This window comes from Dermacentor albipictus, chromosome 10 (assembly GCF_038994185.2).
Source record: "Dermacentor albipictus isolate Rhodes 1998 colony chromosome 10, USDA_Dalb.pri_finalv2, whole genome shotgun sequence".
NCBI lineage: Eukaryota > Metazoa > Arthropoda > Arachnida > Ixodida > Ixodidae > Dermacentor > Dermacentor albipictus.
In genome coordinates, this window is record NC_091830.1 from 54693480 (window position 1) to 54705901 (window position 12422).

The 12422-nt window shown below is 44.9% G+C and overlaps 1 pseudogene; it reads right to left on the reverse strand.

Moving 5' to 3' along the window:
* Positions 1-12422, reverse strand: part of LOC135917061 (acetylcholinesterase-1-like) — a 48220-nt pseudogene continuing 35798 nt past the window's right edge.

Below are 12422 nucleotides of genomic sequence, written 5' to 3' on the forward strand. Positions count from 1 at the left end.
GAGAAAAGGTCGGCTGTCTATTAGAGTTCAAGATCTTTAAGGAAAGCACAACGTGCTTCCTGATCAAAGCTGTAGACCTCACTTTTCTGTGCAGTGATCTTAAGAAATTTCATAGTATCTGGTTGAAACTTCGGCCACTCAGTTCCAGATGGCCCGGCTGGTCCTCTGCAAAGAATGGAAAATAAAACAATGTAATTGCTCTTGAACGCTAGAAGAGCGTAGCTTTCAAAACGAAAAAAAAAATCATCGGACAAAAAAATACGGAATATTTGTTTTTTGGTTGCAGAAGTATAACATCGTGCAAGCTTTTCAGAGCAAACATTACATTTTGAAACATTAAATGCCAGATTTTTCTAGATCCCCTTTGTAAGCACATGACTTGCCTTTTTCTTTCATTTATATCTTCGCATCATCGCCATACTTACAAGGGTGATATGCACAGCTATATGTATTTAATGTGCAGTACCCCCTAAGTATAACGCAGGGAACCTACTCTTCGCCTTATTGATGTTTTACTTCCTCGGTATTTACACTGTTGTGTGCACTCTCACAAATAATCTGTGCTGGAAAATCCACAAGCTACAAAGGTGCTTCCTTTCGTCTGCATGTCTAACGTACTCTTTAGCATGGCTTTGACTGCAGAATGCTAAAATCATTTTTGAAGGGAAAAACCAGTCGGAAAAAACAAAAGCCAAGAAGATTTGTCTTTCGTGACCAGCTTTTTCCCTTCACCTATGAACCAACTCACCCGGATTTCAACCCTTCTGCTAAAATCATAACATTGCCCCCTATGAAGATTGTGTTGTGGTATGGGCACAGAAAGCTGTAGAGGCTATATATATATATATATATATATATATATATATAGATATATATGTATGTATGTATGTTTGTGTGTGTTACCGCACGTCGACCATATATTAACACGATGGTTACGAATGCGTAACGCGAACGTTTAGCCATTCGGCTGTGTTGCAGGCTGGGCGTTTCCCCTCTGGAACACGACTGTCGAATAGCGGGAGAGTCTGAAGGCCCTGCTTCCTCCACAGCATTGCACCGTGAAGTAGACATTATAAAGTTCTGCTTTAGACATATAACACTTTTCTTAGGTGTGTCAGTGCTCGTCGGTTTTATTAGTTACACTGGCACAGCCGTGCACGAATCAGTGGGGCGAGTGACCTGACGCCACCAGCGCTCCCATAAAAATAATTATTCGCATAACGCAGAAGATACTCTCACGCGACGTCATGGTAAAGGTTTTTTGCCGCCTCCAGCTCAATAAGTGAAAGGTGAGGCGTCACAGTAGAGGCCGCGGCGAAATATCCAAGACAATGCTGTCGCAGACGCTGAGTTATGCTATGTTCAGACTACGTTCGTAAGGCGCCGATTTTTCGTAACATATGTAAGCGGAAGCGCAACAAGCGTATGCGTCTAGTTCAGACTGCGAACGTAAAGGTACCAACGTGCGCAATTCTCGCAAAAATCGTGGGTGAGAGTGTTAAAGGGTCGGCAACATTTACGACTGTTATGTTACGACCGTTGCGACACAGCCAATGACCGATAAGCTTTCGGCTTTCAACAACCGGTGACGACACTTCCGTCCTCCCGTCTGCAGACAGCTCCGGGCGCGGGAAGTGCCATTCCGCCATTCCGTGCACACGATTGGCTGTGTTCGTGAAAATTTTTGCAGTGCGCCTTGCGAGACTGTTTTCAGTTCATCTGGTTTATCCGCCGAGGAAATCGATGGCCGCAGATGCGTGCTCCGAACTTCGATGAGTGGTCTCATTAGGTTTTCAAAGAAGCGGAACTGCTGGGGCGACATGCGCATGATGTTATGAAACATCGCAGCGTCACCAACTCGGAGCTTGGCGAAAAGGTTGTGAAAATCGCCGTCCACGGCCCTGTCGAGAAATACTTGCCGCACCCAAACCCTTCTGCGTCGCCTTCGTCGTCTTTAGGCGATTGAATACATGTCTATAAGTTTGTTTTGAGCGTGAATTTCTTCGATCTCGGCCAGTGCTCGCATGTTGGCAGGAGCCATATTGGACCGCTGGTGACGTCGATTCCGCAGCTACAAATTTGATTGGCCTGTTCTAAAAGCCGTAATTTAAGCAGCAGTAAATGTGAACAAAGGTGCCGGCTTAACTGCCGTAACGTTTTTTACAGCCGTTACGTTCGATACGCCAAAAGAGCTGTTACGCGCGTTACGACCGTAGTGTGAACATAGCATTAGGCGCATCGTCTTGCGCGTAGGGCAACGCTATCTGGTTGTGTTGCGGAAAAGGACGCCTTGCGTCACGTGATTGAACTCTCGTCATTCATTGTGAAATAACATGGTAGTGTGAGATAAAAAAAGTGACTCGCCATCGCGACCCAGCGAAAGTCAATGGCCAGCGAAACTGTTAGGAAACCGGTCAAATGCCGTCGATTGGGATATGAAACGCTTTAATGTTCTGCCTAGACATAGCACGACACCGTTGATGCCGAATTACGATTTTGCACACGTCAATGCTTATCTTATTCCAGCTGCTCTTCGGGAGTCTCAACTTTGCGTTGGGTGCTCGTAGCAGTCTTCCAATGAACTGAACGAGTTCATAGGCAGGTTTTCCTTTTATATGTCAAGTTTGGTGGCATCATTCACTGATTCGCATGCTGCTGTTGACCCGTTCCTACTGCCGCAGCTTATGCAACCACAATCTTTAGCGGGAGACACACGCGGCAAGAAGAAATGTGCCTCGCGTTGATCACAGACATCTTATCATCCATCATGCGGTTTTGACGCTTGTTTTGTCCTTTATTGAAATGAATACTGAGCTGTGTGCCGTATGCCTGATTCCCAAAGAGATAGGCACTTTTTTCGTTTCAATTTTATTTGGTGATGAACAAAGAAGGCGTGAACTTCTCATGGTTCATTTTTTTCCAATTTTTTTGTTGTTTTGCGACAGACATGGAAAATCCCGACCAACTAAAGGCTAACAGCGTCGCTGCAAAAATATGCATATATAAGGAGACCTTCCTGATTGAGCACAGACTGGTAATTGACTTGATAAGTTTTGTATCGAGAACCTCTGAGTATACTGAATGTATATATAAGAGAGCGTCTCACCTTCCCTTAGCAAAGTTGGTCCATACGTTGACGACTTTCCTACTGAATGGAATGTCAGCCAAGCAACCGTAGTTGGCATCAAAGGGTCTTCCAAACTCAAGGGGCGTCTCGTCCCCTTGAGTCATACCAAACCACGGACGTCTTTTGTTGCACCGAGACACATAGTCCATTCGGTAAACGTAAATACCATTGTCAGTGTTCTCCGTGGCCGTTGCATTGGACAGTTTGGAAGCCGTGATAAATGTACCGCAAATGACATGGGTGTCACTTTTCGTTTCAACCAAGGCTTCGCGCAGTCGGTCATAGTCAAAGTCCGAAATGTTGTCCATGTACTTGCTCTGAAGCATCAACACATCCGAAAGAGGTAGCTTACTATAGAGGGTTCCTAAGTAGTGAATAATTTATGCCTTGTTGATATTTCGCGGTGGCAGTACAGGAGAGAAAGTGTCTCTGAAGGTAGAGTAAATTAACATACTTCCTTCATTTGCCACGTGGCCAATCATAACGTCTTTGTCTCCTGGAAAGGAAGCTTCGCTGTTTCTTGTAGGCAGGAATTCATCTCCGTAAATGGGCTCGAACATACCACTCCTTCATCTACAAAAGTCTGTTCAACTGACGTGATCAGTGTTGCGTTGAGACCTCGCAGGCAAGCTATGCTCTCTGAGGAAAAGTTTCCTTTAGAACTTGCGTTGTAGCAACCGAGTGTCCTTGCGAATTGTTTTGTATAATCCAGCATCGTCGACGTGCTTTGTGCACGATCACTGTTTGTAACACCGGCGCTTTGAATAATCGCTCTCCTGAAAAGATTCTGACTTCCTGGAGATAGAAGGTGAAAACCGACTGATATGCCGCCAGCGCTCCATCCGAACAAGGTGACGGAAAGTGGGTCACCTCCAAATACCTCGATGTTCTCTTGTATCCACTTCAGTGCCAATACCTGGTCATGAAAAGCTTGGTTACCTGGAGCGCTTTCTGTTCCATCATACAGGAAGCCGTACGACTGCAGCCTGCGATAGAAAGAAAGATATAGCAAAGGCCTGTAAAAACATGGGCATATACCGCTTGTCTGTCAGTTACAAAAAGCACCTAATAAAAAGAAATGTTCCATATTTCGCTCGTCTCGTTACCAGCAATACGAGCGCAATTTACGCAGCTTTGCAAAACAAGAAAGTGGAAGCAAACTGAGCGTACAATATAGCAGAGCTATTTCTCGCCTGATGGCTACTACGCGGATTACGTACGTTTTGTAGTCAGTCACATATTAAGCAACTCAAATTTTCTGAATTGCACAAACTTAGTGTGAAATATTTCTGGTTACGCGAGCATTTTTACAAGAGTTTGTACATTTAGGTAGATGAAAACTTGGCCTCCTTGCCACACTTTCCAAGTCGCTACCAATAACCATATGCATTGGTCCGCCTCACATTAGGTTGCTTCGTGTTTCCTTTACAATTTTTAGGTATGTGTGCTTCCTGTACTTTGCTGTTGCCTGTTACAATAAAAGCATGCAGAAAGAGTGAACAACAGTGAACAGTGAGGAGAAGAGACACACCTAAACTTCGACAAACAATTTGAAAGCAGTTCTTCTCAGAAGATAGGGAATATTTCGGCACAATATATGCCGGATCTTTCACTGACTCGAACCAAATTTTAAAAATTGGTTGCTACACAGTGGCGTATCCAGAAATTTCGTTTGGGGGAGGGGGTAGGGCTAAATGTTGCAGCTCAGCCTCCTCCTTATAGAATTTGTCATGGCATCACAAACACGAATAACTGCATTGCCATTGCCAAAGGTGCTGCAAACGAATTCTTGAACGCTACGCAGTGTCAATACAAGTAAAACATGTTTTTTCATAAAAGAATGTAATCATGTCTTAAAAATTGTGCCACAAATAAATAATGTCAATGTTTTCATGTTTTCTGTCTACTTAAGAAGCAAGTAAAATATCACACGAACTATACAACAATGTCAACTTGAAACCAGCAAAGAGTTGAATTCCGCTGATATAAAAAATGTAAAGGCCATGAAATGAACATGTTCAGAACAAATGTTTTAATAAAACATTGTCACTCAAAAACACGCTTTTGTTCATATACAATAGCCAGGGAAAAATCTCAATGATGCTGTTCCTTGTTACAGTGTATTGCGCAGGAGCATCTGTCACCACTCGTGTATTCTGGGTAATTGCATCGAAATTATAGTCGCAACAGAGAGCACATATAAAGATCAGGAGTTCTGCAATATATAAGAAGTCGATTCGAATGAAAGTGAGCCAATGCGAATATATGACAAACTGGGCCCTCTATTTAAACGTACTCCCCACTAGCATTTAGCCATTACCTAACGAGTCGCGTGATTGCACTCTCAAGACAATCCTTGGGTTGCTGCTTCAAAAATTCTGTAACTGACTCTTGCACGTCATCGTCCGACAGGAATCTGGTTTCCTTCAGCTGTTTTTTCATATACCCCAAAATGTGGAAGTCGCAAGGCGACATGTCTGGCCTTTATGGCGGGTGTTGCAGCATCTTCCACTTGAAATTTGCCAGTTTTCTGTTAACCACATCAGTGACATGGGGACGGGCATTGGCGCGGTGCAATATGACCCCATTTTTTCCATTTGACCCCATTTTTTTCTTGATCGCGACATGTTTCCCATCCGGCATTTCACAATATTTGAAACCATTGATTATTGCTTCAGGTTTAGCAAATTCGATCAGTAATGACCGCTGATGGATGGATGGATGGATGAATGCATGTACACAACTTTATAAAATGGCCCCTGAGAATCGAAAGAAAAGTGAACATCTTCGCGAATTCAGATGTGTCCGCTGTTAGCTTTGCCGTCGAGTTTCAGGCTCTGAGTAGGGGAACGACAATACGTCCTCGATCACAATTGCAGATAAGAAGTCGTCACCCGTGGTTCAATTACGAGAAAGCGTTTGATTTTGTGGAAACCTCAGCAGTCATGGAGGCATTACGGAATCAAAGTGTAGACAAGCCGTATGTAAAAATACTGAAACATATCTATAGCGGCTTAACAGCAACCGTAGTCCTCCATAAAGAAAGCGACCAAATCCCAGTAAAGAAAGGCGTTAGGCAGGCAGATACGATCGCTACAATGCTATTCAGAGCGTCTTTACAGGAGGTATTCCGAGATCTGGACTGGGAAGAATTCGGGATATAAGTTAAAGGAGAATACTTCAGTAACTTGCGATCCGCTGACGATATTGCCTTGCTTAGTAACTCAGGGGACCAACTGCAATGCATGCTCACTGACCTGGAGAGGCAAAGCAGAAGAGTGGGTCTGAAAATTTGTCTCCAGAAAACTAAAGTAATGTTTAACACTCACGGAAGAGAACAGCAATTTACAATAGGTAGCGAGGCACTGGAAGTGGTAAGGGAATACATCTACTTAGGGCAAGTAGTGACAGCGGATCCGGATCATGAGACGGAAATGATCAAAAAAATCAGAATGGGCTGGGGTCCATTTGGCAGGCATTCTCAGATCATGAACAGCAGGTTGCCATTATCCCTCAAGAGAAAACTGTATAATAGCTACGTCTTACCAGTACTCACGTACGGGGCAGAATCCTGGAGGCTTACGAAAAGGGTTCTACTTAAATTGAGGACGACGCAACGAGCTATGGAAAAACGAATAATGGGTGTAATGTTAAGGCATAAGAAAATAGCAGATTGGGTGAGGGAACAATCGCTTGTTAATGACATCTTAGTTGAAATCAAGAAAACTAAATGGGCATGGGCAGGACATGTAATGAGCAGGGAAAATAACCGATGGTCATTAAGGGTTACGGACTGGATTCCAAGGGAAGGAAAGCTTAGCAGGGAGCGGCAGAAAGTTAGGTGGGCAGATGAGATTAAGATGTTTGCAAGGACGACATGACCACAATTAGTACATGACCGGGGTTGTTGGAGACGTATGAGACAGGCCTTTGACCTGCAGTGGGCGTAACCAGGCTGATGATGATGATGATTGCGCGCACAACTGATAAGCGAGGTGTTCATAAATTATGGTGTGAACTGAACCGTGACTGAGGTACACATGCTCTGCCAGTTCATTGATGCCTATCCTCCGTTCTTGTCTAATTAGATCAAACTTTGCAGTTTTGTTAGGGGTGATTGCGCGGTTGCTTTTGTCCGGTCTTGGATCGTCTTTGCAACTTTCACGTCATTCTTTAAAGTGTTTACTCCACCGCTTCACAGTAGCCAATGAAAGGCAAGGTTCACGATAAAAGGCAGGAACACGGCTACTAATTGCTTTTTAGGAAGCACCTTCAGCTTTCAAATACCTAACGACACCACGCTGTTCAAGATTAGCTTCAATCACGCAACCGTGCTCAATTCAGGGTATGAGAGCATTGGATGTCACTCTTAAAAATGAGAGATATCTCTGTGCTGCACGCGTGCCTCGCTCCTAATGAACCGAACCATTATTGTGCCGCTGGGTGGTTTGGCTCAATTTCATTTGACTCGCTTTCGTAACTTAAAAAAGTAAAAATATCATGGAATATATAAAGAAGGCCAGCGGTGGCGTAGAGGTAGAGCATCCGCCTCGCGTGCAAGATGACCGTGGTTCGAATCCCGGTGCGGCACAATTTCCCACCGGAATAGAGAAAAGAATCCGCGTGTTGATAAAATTTCATAAATAGGCCTGGAGTGCGGCCTGATCCCGGTGAACGGAACCGGTAACGCACTCCCTCACTAAGGTAGGAAAGGCCATCCTCGTGCAGCACTTGGCCACAACCTCCTTTATGAATACAACAATCAAACCCCGGCCCTCAGTCCCAAGCAGCTGCGAAGCAACTGACCCACGGCAGCGGTCAGACCTGTTACGCAGCAGAAGGTGCTAAGAATCCCAGGATCCGTACAGGCCACCATTGGAATGTGAACCTGGCAACGTTTAACGCTAGAACGTTATCTAGTGAGGCGAGTCCAGCAGTGCTATTGCAGGAATTAGAGGGCAGTAAATGGAATATAATAGGACTCAGTGAAGTTAGGAGGACAAGTAAAGCATATACAGTGCTAAAAAGCGGGCACATCCTGTGCTACCGGGGCTTAGCGCACAGACGAGAACTAGGACTCGGATTCCTGATTAATAAGAATATAGCTGGTAACCTACAGGAACTCAAATAGCATTAACAAGAGGATGGCAAGTCTTGCTGTGAAACCTAAAAGGTACAAATTCAAAGTCATACGGGCCTACGCCCCTATATTCAGTCACGATGACCAGGCAGTCGAACGCTTCTATGACGACGTGAAATCGGCGGTGCGTAAAGTCAAAACGAAATACACCATACAGATGGGTGATCTCAATGCCAAGGTAGCCAAGAAGCAAGCCGGAGACAAATCAGTGGGAGAATATGGCAAAGACACTAGGAAGAGCAGGGGAGAGTTATTAGTAGACATTGCAGAACAGATTAATATGCGGATAATGAATAGCTACTTCCGCATGCGAGGTAGTCGAAAGTGGACGTGGATGAGCCCGAATGACGAGACAAGAAATGAAATAGACCTTATACTCTGCGCTAACCCTGGCATCATACCACAAGTGAATGTGGTCGACAAGGTGCGCTGCAGTGACCATAGGGTGGTAAGAACTCGAATTACCTAGACTTGAGGCGGGAACGGAAGAAACTGGTACATAAGAAGCCGATCAATGAGTTGTGGTAAGAGGGAAAATAGAGGAATTCTGGATCAAGCTAGAGAACTAGTATTCGGCTTAACTCAGTAAGAGGACCGTAGTGCTGAAGCAATGAACGGGAATATTATGGGCTTCATTAAGGAGTGTGCAATAGAAGTCGGTGGTGACTCCGTTAGACAGGATACCAGTAAGCTATCGCAGGAGATGAAAGATAGGGTCAAGAAACGTCAATGTATGAGAGCCTCTAACCCTACAGCTAGAATAGATCTGGCAGAACTTTCGAAGTTATTCAACAAGCTTAAGACAGTTGACATAAGGAAGTATAATATGGAGAGAGTGGAATATGCCCTTAGGAACGGAGGAAGCCTACAAGCAGTGAAGAAGAAACTAGGAATTGGCAAGAATCAGGTGTAGGCACTAAGAGACAAAGCCGGCAATATCATTACTAATATGGATGAGGTAATTCAAGTGGCTCAAGAGTTCTATAGAGATTTATACAGTATCAGTGGCACCAGCGACGATAATAGAAGAGTGAATAGCCTAGAGGAATTTGAAATACCACAAGTAACGCCGAAAGCAGTAAAGAAAGCTTTGGGAGCTATGCAAAAGGGGAAGGCAGCTGAGGAGGATCAGGTAACCTAAGATTTGTGGAAGAATGGTGGGCAGATTGTTCTAGAAAAACTGGCCACCCTGTATACGCAATGCCTCATGACCTCGAGCATACCGGAACATTGGAAGAACGCTAACATAATCTTAATCCATAAGAAAGGGGACGCCAAAGATTTGAAAAATTACAGACCGGTCAGCTTACTGTCTGTTGCCTACAAAGTACAGTAAAAGCTCGTTAATTCGAACCACAAGGGGAAGCCCCTTCAGTTCGAATTAACGAAAGTTCGAACTAACGAAAGTGAAGGAGAGCAACAGTACACTGCGATTTGGAAGCAGTAGGGAATGTCAGAAATTTGGCGTGTCAGAAAGTGATGGCGTGTGCCGTGGGCACACGCCATCTTCAAGTCGAAGCTCTGGGTCCTACTGTGGCACACCACCGATGTCCACCGAAACGAACGTTAGCCGAGGCTTAACGCCATCACAATGAATCGCGACGGCCGATACCGCCTAAGCTGAAAACAGAGGTACACAACCGATGAAGACTGCCGAGACAAAGATGCCGAACGTGTGAAGGTGGCGAAGGCCCTGATTCGTTGGTTCTTGATTGCAAGCTCAGCTGCGACGTACTTGATTCGCTGTGTTTTGGCGTTTGCCGTGGCATCTCCTCACAGCATTAGCACCTGTACAAGATTTGCAAAGCTTCCGAGATTCGCAACGGGCAAGAAGTCTCGGAGGTTACGTAGAACGGAGAGGCGGCAGCCACCGCTGCCTTCTGGCTGACCCCGCGTCAGTTAGATTTTTTTCCGATTTTGCCTTCTCTCGCCGTTCTCTCCGTTTAGGAGGCAATACAACCTTGTGTGTAGGCAGTAGGCGCGTTTCTCTGGCCGTGTGCCAGGCGAGCGTAGTTCGAATTATCCGTGAGGGAACCTTCTCGCATTCGAATTAACGGACTTTTTTATACATAGACTTCTGTGGAGCTTGGCCGGACCAAATCGTACAGTTCAAATTATCCATAAATTCGAATTATTGAAGTTCGAATTAACGAGCATTCACTGTATTGACTAAGGTAATCACAAATAGAATCAGGAGCACCTTAGACTTCTGCCATCCAAAGGACCAGCCAGGATTCCGTAAAGACTATTCAACACTAGACTATATTCACACTATCAATGAGTCGATAGGGAAGCCTGCGGAATACATAGCTTTCACTGATTACGAGAAAGCGTTTGATACAGTCGAAACCTTAGCAGTCATGGAGGCATTACGGAATCAGGGTTTCGACGAGCCGTGTGTAAAAATACTGAAATATATCTACAGCAGCTCCACAGCTACAGTAGTCATCCATAAAGAAAGCAACAGAATCCCAATAAAGAAAGGCGTCAGACAGGCAGATACGATCGCTCCAATGCTATTCAGAGCGTGTTTACAGGAGGTATTCCGAGATCTCGTTTGGGAAGAATTCGGGATATAAGTTCAAGGAGAATACTTAAGTAACTTGCGATTCGCTGATGATATTGCCTTGCTTAGTAACTCAGGGGACCAATTGCAATGCATGCTCACTGACCTGGAGAGGCAAAGCAGAAGAGTGGGTCTAAAAATTTGTCTCCAGAAAACTAAAGTAATGTTTAACAGTCACGGAAGCGAACAGCAATTTACAATAGGTAGCGAGGCATTGGAAGTAGTAAGGGAATACATCTATTTAGGGCAAGTAGTGACAGCGGATCCGGATCATGAGACGGAAGTGATAAAAAAAATCAGAATGAGAAGGCATTCTCAGATCATGAACAGCAGTATGCCATTATCCCTCAAGAGAAAAGTGTATAATAGCTGTGACCTACTAGTACCCACCTACGGGGTAGAAACCTGGAGGCTTACGAAAAGGGTTCTGCTTAAACTGAGGACGACGCAACGAGCTATGGAAAGAAGAATCATGGGTGTAACGTTAAGGGATAAGGAAAGAACAGATTGGGTGACGGAACAAACGCAAGTTAATGAGAACTTAATTGAAATCAAGAAATAGAAATGGGCTTGGGCAGGACATGTAATGAGGAGGGAATATAACCGATTGTCCTTAAGGGTTACGGACTGGATTCCTAGGGAAGGGAAGCGTAGCCGAGGGCGGCAGAAAGTTAGGAGGGCGGATGATATTAAAAAGTTTCATGCACGACACGACCACTATTAGTACATGGTCGGGGTAGTTGGAGAAGTGTGCGAGAGGCCCTTGTCCTGCAGTGGGCGTAACCAGGCTGATGATGATGATGATGATGATGATAACTGCGAAGATGCAGCTTGATCAAGGTAAAAATGTGTCAATGAAAACAAAGGTCACCGTACACATATACAAAGCCTCGCAACAAGATATTAAAAGATCCCTATAAGAATCAAACATATTTACATATCTAAGAAATGTCACTGTATATAATGCGTCAAACAAGGCAAATGGACATGTTGTGCAACCACAGATTCACAGATCACAGCCCCCCTACCTCCACTCCACCGTATTCATCGCGCGCGAGAGGAGGCGGTGCGCTTCTTCCCCGCTCTTCTCTCTTGCGCATAGAAGACTCAGCCACCATTGTCGGCTCACCCATGCAGTTGCCCCCCCCCCCCCCCCCCCTACGCTTTCAATCGCACACACAGCATGCGGCGCGCGGTGACGATCTTATCGCCTTCAATTTCTACCAGGACATGATGGGGACGTCAATGGCAGGAATGGTCCTAGAGTGTCCATGTAATTCCTATCGCAATATAGTAAGAGTTACTTCCATTGTTAATTCCCATTACTTTCCGCAATATAAGAATTAGAGAAATCAAACTTTCACCATGCGACAATTTGCTGCGCCGCAACAATTACTTTTTTTTGTGGGGCTGGGGCGTCGAAACGAAGAAACGCAAAGGAAAGCATGTTGGCCACAATCGAACGCCTACTTTAGGCAGGTATTGTGACTACAGAAGGAATATCGACGAATACGCGAGGCGCTTGGTGCACGGAGAACCATACGCATACTGCTCGTTATCCTACACCGGTGAGAGAAAATTTTCCGGAG